This window comes from Mandrillus leucophaeus, unplaced genomic scaffold (assembly GCF_000951045.1).
Source record: "Mandrillus leucophaeus isolate KB7577 unplaced genomic scaffold, Mleu.le_1.0 Scaffold289, whole genome shotgun sequence".
Taxonomy (NCBI): domain Eukaryota; kingdom Metazoa; phylum Chordata; class Mammalia; order Primates; family Cercopithecidae; genus Mandrillus; species Mandrillus leucophaeus.
The window spans coordinates 3,398,046-3,410,960 of NW_012103020.1; the positions used below are offsets into that span (position 1 = coordinate 3,398,046).

The following is a 12,915-nucleotide window of genomic DNA, read 5'->3' on the forward strand; positions in this document are numbered from 1 at the left end:
CGCAAGAGGCAAATAATTCAAATGACTTCCTGGGAGCATTTTTCTTCAGTAAAAAAAACTCTCTTAAAGAGAAAATTCCTAGTGGTCTAGATAATGAGTATAGATTTAAGTGCCTTTTTTTTTTTTTTTTTTTTTTTTTTTTTTTTTCCTGAGACAGCCACAAACGTATTAGGCAACTTGCTTTCAGAAATTATTCAACAAATATATAAAGATTAGTTTCCAAATTTTAAAAATAGTTATTCTTTTCCAGATGAGACTGATTTAAAAACAAAAACAATATATCATGCCCATTCCTATACAATCTTTTACATTTGAATTCATTCACCTAAGTATTGCGATTGAAATAAATTAATTTTAAATAATCACTAAAAAGAGCTTTCTATTTATTCTGTCAGTGTATGTGCATTATGAGGTTATGCCCTTAAGACAACTGAAGCAGAAACGCAGGCAAACATAATCACTTATTCATCTCATCTGAGTGAAATAATTCTTAGATGATATTAATGTGTTTGTTGCTCTCCTATTCTCAATTTCTCCCATTAGAATCTTGTAAGCAAATTTTACTGATGCCTGGATAGTCTTATTGCTATTGTTTTATGATTCTCAGTCTAACCATTTATTCATAGACCCACCAATTTATTCCATAAATTATTGTGCCTTCATCGTGGGCAAGGCAATATGCCCGGCATTCAGAAGCACAGAAAGCTGAATAATTTACAGTTTCGACTTTTGGTGAGCTTACAAGCAATGTAAGTATGGAAAAGCTCCATGCAAAATATCTGTAACATAAAGTAATAAGTTTGTGAAGACAACTAGATCACTGTAACCATGTGAGACCAAGTAAGATTTGAAGAAAGTGGCATTTAAACTTTACTTTAAAACATAAATGATATTTGAACAGATAAAGACAGAGGAAGACAAATCAGATGAAAGGGATGCCGTACAAAAATACATAAAAGCTAAAAAGTGCAGAACATGTTGGGTAAATAGGTAGACTAAGGAGAAATACATGAAGGGGAAGAAGAGAGACAAAGCTAAAAAGGATACACTGTTTCACCAGATAATAGCAAGTTTTGAATGCCATCCTATGAATAACCACCGTGCATTGTAGAAATTTAGGAGCTATTAAAAGTGTTTGATTAGCCAGGTGTGGTGGTGCATGCCTGTAGTTCTAGCTACTCTGGAGGCTGAGGTGGGAGGATCACTTGAGCCCAGGAGTTTGGGGCTTCAGTGAGCTATGATTGCACCACTGCACTCCAGCCCTGGCAACAGAGTAAGACCTTGTCTAAAAAATAAAAAAAAAAAAAAGTATGAGAAAAGTCATGCTAAGATCAAACTGTGGTTTTGTTATTAAGTTATTGGATGGATTATATGGCCTTAAACTTGAAGTCAGGGAAAATAGGCTCTTAAAAAAGTCTTCGCAAGAAAAATGTTAAATTAGGATAGTCACACTGAAAATGTAAAGAGAAGGCATATGATAAAAATGTGATGGGCATAAAATCAGTATATCCTGGAGACTGGGTGGAAATTGAGGAAGCGAAGGCAAGAGAGACAAAAATGCTTAGGCTTGGTATTGTAATCCTAGGTGGCTGGAAACGGTAATTAGTACTCATATGAATTAAAATAGAGATATATCAGGATGCAATAAGTGATAAGTAAAAACTAGTGTTAAGTTTTTTAGCTAAAATATTTGATTTGAGAGAAATAATCTATTGCAGAAAATCAGTGGCTGATTATCACAGTTATCAAAGGAGGTTAAAAGCCAAACTAAACAAACTTACAAAAAGTTTCTAGGTTCTATCCTCAGGAATTCTGATTCAATCTGTCTAGATAACATCATATATAATTTTTAATTTTAAAAATTTCTAAAAATCAACCATGTCTGGAATTACGGCTTTGCAAAATACTGTGCATAAAATGATTAAATAATAATAGTCCTTAGACCATTCCCTTCTCCTTCTGGGAAGAGGTAATTTAGAAAATGGGACAATTTATTTCCAGCTTAGAATCCAATCAGAAAGTAACTGCCACCTCCAAAATGGAATCTAAAATATATATATATTTTTTCCCATTGCAACAGAAGAGTTGGAGTCTTATTTATTACAGATAGTGAATATAAACAAATGACTCTTACTAGAGAGGCAGAAATGCAAAGTACTATGCAGGTGTTTTCTTGATAATTATTATAGAAAAACAACACTTTGCAGGGCATTTTGGAGAAAATCAAAGACTTCTTCCAAAATCCACTAATAATTATTTTGCCTGAAAAACTAAAAAGAAAGGTATATGTATATTAAAAACAAACACAAAACTTTAGAAACACAGCAAGAGAAACAAAATTAAGGAAACAAGAAAGTTGAACAAGTAATTATTCACTTACAGTACATTAAAATGAAAAGTTATCCAAAAGGCAAAACTGTAGGTAAGTCAAAGGATAAGAACCAAGGAAAGTATTATAGGGATTTAGTATTGTCAATGGATTTTGAATTACCAATTAAGTATAGAAATCCAGCTATCTCCAAGAAATCATTTTGAGTAGAGTGGCTAATATTAGGTACTCAATAAAATACGTGTTGAATGTATGCAGATCAAAAACAATGTAACAGTGAAGAGAATAAATGGATCATAAGAAAGTCATAATTCTGGCCAGGCGTGGTGGCTCATGCCTGTATTCCCATTTGGGAGGCTGAGGCGAGCAGATTACGAAGTGAGGAGATGGAGACCATCCTGGCTAACACGGTGAAACCCTGTCTCTACTAAAAATATACAAAAATTAGCCGGGCGTGGTGGCGGGCGCCTGTAGTCCCAGCTACTCAGGAGGCTGAGGAATGGCGTGAACACGGAAGGTGGAACTTGCCGTGAGCGGAGATTGTGCCACTGCGCTCCAGCCTGGGCGACAAAGCGAGACTCCGACTCAAAAAAAAAAAAAACACGAAAGTGATGATTCTGAGACCCTGAGTCCATATTACTCTTTAATTAAGATTGCCATTAGGTTTTTTTTTTTGTTTTTTTTGTTTGTTTGTTTTTTTTAGAGAAGATAAGTTTACTTAGGAGACATATTTAGTTTTAAAGATGCAGGCATACCTTGTTTTACTGTGCTTCATCTTATTGAGCTTTGAACATTTTTTGTTTTGTTTTGTTTTGCTTTTTTTTGAGACAGTGTCTCATTCAATTGCCCAGGCTGGAGTGCAATGGCGCAATCTCAGCTCACTGCAACCTCTGCCTCCTGGGTTCAAGCGGTTCTCCTGTCTCAGCCTCCCGAGTAGCTGAGATTATAGGCATCCACCATCATGCCCAGCTACTTTTTGTATTTCTGTACAGACAGGATTTTACCATGTTGGCCAGACTCATTTTGAACTCCTGACCTCAGGGTATCTGCCTGCCTCGGCCTCCCAAAGTTTTGGGATTACAGGCGTGAGCCAAAGCGCCCAGGGCCAGAAGATACTGAATTTTAAATAAATTGCAGGTCTGTGGCAATCCTGAGTCAAGCAAATGTGTTGGGGCCGTTTTCCAATGTGTGCTCACTTCATATCTCTTTGTCTCAGTGGGTAATTCTTGCAAATATTTCAGACTGTTCATTATGATGTCTTTAATGGTGATCTGTGATCAGTGATCTTTGATGTTACTATTGTAATTGTTTTAGGGTGCCATGAACTACACCCGTATAAGACAACAAACTGAATTGATAAATGTTGTGTATGTTCTGACTTTTCCAATGACCTGCCATTCCCCTGTCTCTCTACCTCTTCTCAGGCTTCCCTATCTCCTGAGACACAATAATACTTAAATTAGACCGATTAGTCACTCTACAGTGACATCTAAGTGTTTTAGTGAAAGGAAGAGTTACACATGTCTCACTTTGAATCAAAAGGTAGAAATGTTTAAGCTTAGTGAGGAAGGCATGTCAAGAGCCGAGATAGGCATAAAGCTAGGTCTGTTGTGCCAAACAGCTTACCAAATTGCGAATACAAAGGAAAAGTTCTACAAGGAAACTAAAAGTGTTACTTCAACGAAGACACAAATAATAAGAAAATGAAACTGCCTTACTGCTGATATGGAGTAAGTTTGAGTGGTCTGGTTAGAAGATCAAACCAGTCATGACATTCCCTTAAGCCAAACCTAATATAGAGCAAGACTCTAACTCTCTTCAATTCCATAAAGGCTGAGAGAAGTAGAGAAGCTGCAGAAGAAAAGTTTGAAGCTACCAGAGGATGGTTCTTGGGGGCTAAGGAAAGAAGCCCTCTCCACAACATAAAAGTGCAAGATGAAGCAGCAAGTGCTGATTGAGGAGCAATAGAAAGTTATCCAGAAGATCTAGCTGAGATCACTGATGAAAATGACTACACCAAACAATGGATTTTTAAGTGCAGATGAAACAGCCTTTATAGGAAGAAGATGCCATCAGGAACTTTCACAGCTAGAGAAGAGAAGTCAATGCTTAGCTTCAAAGCTTCAAAGGACAGACTGGTTCTCGTTTTGGTGAGTTAATGCAGCTGTTGACTTTAACTTCAAGCCAATGCTCATGTATCATTCTGAAAAATCTCAAGAATCTTTAAGAATTATGCTAAATCTACTCTCTTTATTGCTCAGTAAACTGAAAAATAAAGCCTGGATTAAAAGACATCTGTTTACAGTATGATGTACTGAATACTTTAAGCCCACTGTTGAGAATTAAGCTCAGAAAAAAAGATATTTAAAAAATTATTACTGTTTTGAAAATATTACCACTCATTGACAATGTGCTTGAACACCCAAGAGCTCTGAAGGAGATGTATGAAAAGATTAATGCTATCTTCATGCCTCCTATATAATTTTAATTTTGCAACTCAAGGATCAAAAAGTAATTTTGACTTTCAAGACTTATTATTAAAGAAATACATTTTGTAAGGCTATAGCTGCCCTAGTGATTCCTCTGATGGATCTTGGAAAAGTATTCTGAAAATAATTCACCTTTCTAAATGCTATTAAGAGCACTCATGATTGGCCAGGTATGGTGGTGCACTCGTAATCCCAGCACTTTGGGAGGCCAAGGTGGATGGATGGATTGAGCCCAGGAGTTTGAGACCAGCCTGGCCAACATGGTGAAACACCATTTCTGCTCAAAACACACACAAAATTAGCCAGGTGTGGTGGTGCATGCCTGTAATTCTAGATACTCGGGAGGCTGAGACATGACAGTGGCTTGTACTTGAGAGGTGGAGGTTGCAATGAGCTGAGATTGTGCCACTGCACTCCAGCCTGGGCAACAGAGTGAGACTCAGTCTCAAAAAAAAAAAAAAAAAAAAATCATGATTCATAGGAGGAGATCAGAATATCAACATTAACAGGAGTTTAGAAGTTGATTCCAATGCTCATGAATGACTGATGAATGAAGGATTCATGACGTTAGTGTTCATAACTTTAGTGGAAGATGTAATCACAGATGTGGTAGAAATAGCAGGAGAATTAGAATTAGAAGTGGAGATTAAATATGTGACTGAATTGCTGTAATTTCATGTTAAAAGTTTAATGCATGAGAAATTACTTCTTACAAATGAATAAAAAGTAGTTTCTTGAAATGAAATCTACTCATGATGAATATGTTGTGAACATTATTGAAATAACAACAAAGGATTTAGAATATTTCGTAAATTTAGTTGATAAAGCAGCAGGAGGATTTGAAAGGATTTACTCCAATTTTGAAAGAAGTTCTACTATGGGTAAAATTCTATCAAACAGTATCACATGTTACAGAGAAAGTTTTTCTGAAATAGTCAATTGATGTGGCAAACTATATTGTCTTAGTTTATGAAATTTCCATGGCCATCCCAACTTTTAGCAACCACTACCCTGATCAGTCAGCAGCCATGAACATCAAGTCAAGACCCTCTACCAACAAAAAGACTATGACTAAAGGCTCAGATGATTGCTAGTATTTTTTAGCAATAAAATATTTTTAAAGTATGTACATTATTTTTTAGACATAAAGCTATTGCATACTTGACCATAGTATAGTACAAATGTAATTTTAAATGTATTAGAAGGCCAAAAAATTGGTGTGACTTGTTTTATTGCAATATTTGCTTCATTGTGGTGGCTGAAAACTGAACCTGCAGCATTTCTGAGGCATACCTGTGACATACTTTGGATGTTTCTCCTCTCCAGATCTCATGTTGAAATGTAATCCCTAATGTTGAAAACAGGGCCTGGTAAGAGTTGTTTCATTCGTAGGGGTAGATCATTCATGAATGGCTTGGTGCTCCTTTTCATGGTAATATGTTTATGTAAAAGCTGGTTGTTAAAAAGACTCTGGAACCAACTTCCCTCTGTCTCTCTTGCTTCCTGAGGCCTTGCCAGAAGCTTGCTAGATGCTGGAGCTATGCTTGTACAACCTGCAAAACCATAAGCCAAATAAACATTTTTTCTTTAAAAATTATCCAGTCTCAGACATTTCTTTATTGAAATGCAAATCAGACTCATATAGAAAATTGATAACAAGGAATAGGGTGTTGCTATAAAGATACCTAAATTGTGGAAATGGCTTTGGAACTGGGTAATACACAGAGACTGGAAGAATTTGGAGGGCTCAGAAGAAGACAGGGAGACAAGGGAAAGTCTGGAATTTCTTACAGACTGGTTAAGTGTTTACAAACAAAATGCTGAAAGAAATACGGAAAAAATAAATAAATAAATAAGCAGTATTCTTCAAGATATGGCCTGGCTGCTTCTAACATTCTGAGCTCAGATGAAAGAGCAAAGGAATGACTCAAAGTTGAAACTTATAATTAAAAGGAAAAGAGGGCATAGAAATTTGGAAAATGCACAACCTGGCCATCTGACAGAGAAAAATAAGAGTATTTTCAGGGAAAGAATCCACCACGAGGGTTGTCTATATTTAGTATTCCACAATGAAAAATATAACATACCAATGAAAATAGACAAATGATAACAATGACCCAAATATCTAGAGTTTTGTCACTTCCAATAATGGCAGGTGTGGAAAGTCAGGTTGATTTTTCTTATTAGGTAAGCAGAAACATTTCAAAATATTTACTTTATGTGTTATCAAAGCCTTGGGGATGCAATAAACTATTGAAGAAAGATTTGATGAAAATGTTAGGGGAGAAAAACACAGAAAAATTAACTAGATTTCTGGGGACACTTTTCACTTGGGGGTGTTAGCAAATACAAGAAGAAACAGGAGGAGCCTGAAGGCCTACATAGCAAATTTGAAAGTATCTCAGTTCCAGTGTAATCAAGACAGAAGATTAGAACATACAAGGAAGCAAAGGTAGGAAGCTGATGTGAAAACTCTTCAAATTTTCAGTTCAGATGACTAGAAGCTCCACTCTGATGTTGAGCAAAGTGACAGACTGGATTAAGAAAATGTGGCACATATACACCATGGAATACTATGCAGCCATAAAAAAGGATGAGTTTGTGTCCTTTGTAGGGACATGGATGCAGCTGGAAACCATCATTCTTAGCAAACTATCACAAGAACAGAAAACCAAACACCGCATGTTCTCACTCATAGGTGGGAACTGAACAATGAGATCACTTGGACTTGGGAAGGGGAACATCACACACTGGGGCCTATCATAGGGAGGGGGGAGGAGGGAAGGGGGAGGGATTGCATTGGGAGTTATACCTGATGTAAATGACGAGTTGATGGGGGCTGACGAGTTGATGGGTGCAGCACAGCAACATGGCACAAGTATACATATGTAACAAACCTACACGTTATGCACATGTACCCTAGAACTTAAAGTATAATAATAATAAAAAATAAATTAAAAAAAAAAAAAAAAAAGATGACCTAAGATTTTTAGTATCCCTTCCTAGCCAAAAGCAATCTCTTCTGGGAAAAAAAAAAAAATGGGATTATCCTATGACTGGAATATTTTAACTAACTTTCAAATGGAGATTCTGGCATACTATATAAAATAACCAGGTGCATGAAAAGAGATATCAACATACAAGAGAACCAGAAAAACAAAACAAAACAAAACAAAACAAAACAAAAAAACAATAAAAATTAACAACAGACCTACAGGGGCCTGAAATATTAGGACTTTTTACTAGACTTTACAACTGCTAAGTGTCTATTTTTCAACATCACAAAAAGAAGATTAAGTATTTAGCAAGAAAATAGAAATTATAAAAAAACACAGCATAGACAATTTATATAAAAACAAAATTTTGAAATAAAATTAAAATAATACATTAAAATGAAATGGTTGTATTTAACAGGAAAATGAGAAACAAATGAGGCAAGCATTAATAAACTAGAATTCAGGACAAAACAAAATATTCAGAAAGAAGTACAGAGAGAAAAAGCAGTAAATAATACAGCCAAGAAAGTGAGAAACCTACAGTATACAATGAGGTGCTCAAATATACATTTATCCTTAACCAGAGTAGAGATAGAAAGAGACGGAAACAACATTTGAAGAAATAATCACTAAAAATTCTTCAATAGTAATGAAAGACAAAATTATATCATGACAATGCAAAAAAACCTATGCAGGCACATTGTAATGATACTGGTAAAATCAAAGATAAAGAGACACTTTTTAAGTCAGGCAGACAAAAATGTATTTTTCAAGTAATAAAAATTAGAGTAGTACTTGGTTTGTTTTTTAAAATTTTTTTCTTTTTTTTTATTATACTTTAAGTTCTAGGTTTCACGTGCACAACGTGCAGGTTTGTTATATATGTATACATGTGTCATGTTGTCTTGCACCCATTAACTCGTCATTTATATTAGGTAATTCTCCTAATACTATCCTTTCCCCCTCCCCCCACCCCACAACAGGCCCCAGTGTGTGGTGTTCCCCACCCTGTGTCCAACTGTTCTCATTGTTCAATTCCCACCAATGAGTGAGAACATGATGTGTGTGGTTTTCTGTCCTTGCGATAGCTTGCTCAGAATGATGGTTTCGAGCTTCATCCACATCCCTACAAAGGACATGAACTCATCCATTTTCATGGCTGCATAGTATTCCATGGTGTATATGTGCCACAGTTTCTTAATCCAGTCTACCATTGATGGACGTTTGGGTTGGTTCCAAGTCTTTGCTATTGTGAATAGTGCCACAATAACCATACGTGTGCATGTGTCTTTATAGCAGCATGATTTATAATCCTTTAGGTATATACCCAGTAATGGGATGGCTGGGTCAAATGGTATTTCTACTTCGAGATCCTTGAGGAATCGCCACACTGTTGTCCACAATGGTTAGACTAGTTTACAGTCCCACCAACAGTGTAAAAGTGTTCCTATTTCTCCACATCCTCTCCAGCACATGTTGTTTCCTGACTTTTTAATGATTGCCATTCAAACTGGTATGAGATGGTATCTCGTTGTGGTTTTGATTTGCATTTCTCTGATGGCGAGTGATGATGAGCTTTTTTTCATGTGTCTGTTGGCTGTGTGAATGTCTTCTTTTGAGAAGTGTCTGTTCATATCCTTGAACTTTTTGATGGGGTTTTTGATTTTTTCTTGTAAATTTGTTGAAGTTCTTTGTAGATTCTGGATATTAGCCCTTTGTCAGATGGGTAGATTGCAAAAATTTTCTCCCATTCTATAGGTTTCCTGTTCACTCTGATGGTACTTTCTTTTGTTGTGCAGAAGCTCTTCAGTTTAATTAGATCCCATTTGTCAATTTTGGCTCTTGATGCCATTGCTTTTGGTGTTTTAGTCATGAAGTCCTTGCCCTTGCCTATGTCCTGAATGGTATTGCCTAGGTTTTCTTCTAGGGTTTTTATGGTTTTGAGGTCTAACGTTTAAGTCTTTAATCCATCTTGAATTAATTTTTGTATAAGGTGTAAGGAAGGGATCCAGTTTCAGCTTTCTACATATGGCTAGCCAGTTTTCCCAGCAACATTTATTAATAGGGAATCTTTTCCTCATTTCTTGCTTTTGTCAGGTTTTTCAAAGATCAGATAGTTGTAGATGTGTGGTATTATTTCTGAGGGCTCTGTTGTGTTCCATTGGTCTATATCTCTGTTTTGGTACGAGTACCAAGCTGTTTTGGCTACTGCAGCCTTGTAGTATAGTTTGAAGTCAGGTAGTATGATGTCTCCAGCTTTGTTCTTTTTGCTTAGGATTGTCTTGGCAACGCGGGCTCTTTTTCGGTTCCATATGAACTTTAAAGTAGTTGTTTCCAATTCTGTGAAGAAAATCATTGGTAGCTTGATGGGGATGGCATTGAATCTATAAATTACCTTGGGCAGTATGGCCATTTTCACGATATTGATTCTTCCTATCCATGAGCATGGAATGTTCTTCCATTTGTGTGCTCTTTTATTTCATTGAGCTGTGGGTTGTAGTTCTCCTTGAAGAGGTCCTTCACATCCCTTGTAATTTGGATTCCTAGGTATTTTGTTCTCTTCGAAGCAATTGTGAATGGGAATTAACTCATGATTTGGCTCTTTGTTTGTCTTTTTTGGTGTATAGGAATGCTTGTGATTTTTGCACATTGATTTTGTATCTTGAGACTTTGCTGAAGTTGCTTATTAGCTTAAGGAGATTTTGGGCTGAGGAGATGGGGTTTTCTAAATATACAGTCATGTCATCTGTAAACAGGGACAATTTGACCTCCTGTTTTCTTAATTGAATACCCTTTATTTATTTCTCTTGCCTGATTGTCCTGGCCAGAACTTACAACACTATGTTGAATAGGAGTGGTGAGAGAGGGCATCCCTGTCTTGTGCCAGGTCTCAAAGGGAATGCTTCCAATTTTTGCCCATTCACTATGATATTGGCTGTGGGTTTATCATAAATAGCTCTTATAATTTTGAGATGCATCCATCAATACCTAGTTTTTCAGTTTTTAGCATGAAGAGCTGTAGAATTTTGTCGAAGGCCTTTTCTGCATCTATTGAGATAATCAGGTGGTTTTTTTCTTGGTTCTGTTTATATGATGGATTATGTTTATTGATTTGCATATGTTGAACCAGCCTTGCATCCAAGGGATGAAGCCCACTTGATGATGGTGGATAAGTTTTTGATGTGCTGCTGGATTCAGTTTGCCAGGATTTTATTGAGAATTTTTGCATCAATTTTCATTAGGGATATTGGTCTGAAATTCTCTTTTTTTGTTGTGTCTCTGACAGGGTTTGGTATCAGTATGATGCTGGCCTCATAAAATGAGTTAGGGATGATTCCCGCTTTTTCTGTTGATTGGAATAGTTTCAGAAGGAAGAGTACCAGTTCCTCTTTGTACCTCTGGTAGAATTCGGCTATGAATCTGTCTGGTCTTGGACTTTTTTTAGTTGGTATGGTCTTAATTATTGCCTCAGTTTCAGAGGCTGTTATTGTTCTATTCAGTGGTTCAGCTTCTTCGTGGTTTAGTGTTGGGAGGATGTATGTGTCCAGGAATTTATCCATTTCTTCTAGATTTTCTAGTTTATTTGCATAGAGGTGTTCATAGTTTCTATACTTGGTTTTTAAATAAACAATGGAAGTCAGAAGTCAATGGGAAGACTCAATTATTACCAAAATAGCAATGCAAAAGTAATAAGATGCTATTTTTAGTAAATCGTTGTAGATCAGTTCAAACTTCATTTGGACAAAGTGAAACTTGATCCCTCACCTCACACCATAAACAAAAGTCAATTCCACAAATTTTGTAAATCTAAGTTAAAAAGGCAAAGCAAAATGCTTCTGGAACATAAGACATGATAATATCATCATTCAGTTTGGTTGAGAATAATTCCTAAAACAAAACAAAACACTAAAAATCAAGAAAATGATTATGAATTCAGTCATATTAAATTAAGGTTTTCTTTACATCAGTAGGCATTATTAAGAAAGTGGAAAGAACAAAATTAAGAAAGTGGGAAAAGATGGCCAGGCATGGTTGCTCAGACTTGTAATCTGAGCACTTTGGCAGGCCGAGGTGGGCAGATCACTTGTGCTTCAGAGTTTAAGAACAGCCTGGGCAACATAGCAAAACCCTGTTTCTACTGAAAATACAAAAATTAGCTGGGTGTGGTTGGGTGAACCTGTAATCCCAGCTACTCAGGAGGCTGAGGCCCAAGAATTGCTTGAACCTGGGAGGTGGAGATTGCACTGAGCCAAGATCATGCCACTGCATTACAACCTGGGTGGCACAGCGAGAGTCTTTCTCCAGAAATAAACGAGCAAACAAAAAGTGGAAAAGATATCTGTAGTGCATGTTGGCCAAAATATCTTGTATCCAAAATATATGTCAATAAATACAGCAATCCAGCAAACCAGTACAAAAGACACAACTCAGTAGAAAATATGGACAAATAAACTGAATATTTATTTTAAGAAAGGCGAATATCCAAAAAGTCACAAGTTTACAAAAACCTGTTTAATCTTGTTTTGGTAAATGAAAACTAAAATCACAAATGGATAACACTACATACCAATATGAATAGCTAGAATGAATAAGACTGATGATGCCAGATATTGATGACAATGTGAAGCAAATGAAATTCACATAATTCTGGTTAACCATATACTAGGTCACAAGGCAAGTCAGTAAATTTTTAAAAATTGAAATAATATCAAGCGTCTTCTCAGACATCAGTGGAATAAAACTAGAAATCAATACAAAGATAAGCTCTCAAAACTGTACAAATAAACAACTTGCTTCTGAATGATCTTTGGATAAATGATTAAATTATGATAGAAATTTAAAAGTTTTTTTTAAAAGAATGAAAATATAGGCACAGCATACCAAAACTTCTGGGATACAGCAAAAGTAGTGCTGAGAGGGAGGCTTATACCAATAAATGACTACATTAAAAAGATAGAAATATCAGGGCAGGTACAGCTCTTGTCTGTAATCCCAGCACTTTGGGAGGCTGGGGCAGGCAGATCACTTGAGGTCAGGAGTTCGAGAGCAGCCTGGCCAACATGTTGAAAACCCATCTCTACTATAAATGCAAAAATTAGCC

General features: G+C 36.2%; 1 pseudogene; it reads left to right on the forward strand.

Annotated features, from left to right (window-relative positions):
- The first annotated feature begins 678 nt into the window (after window positions 1-678).
- Window positions 679-12,915, forward strand: part of LOC105543660 — a 40,890-nt pseudogene continuing 28,653 nt past the window's right edge.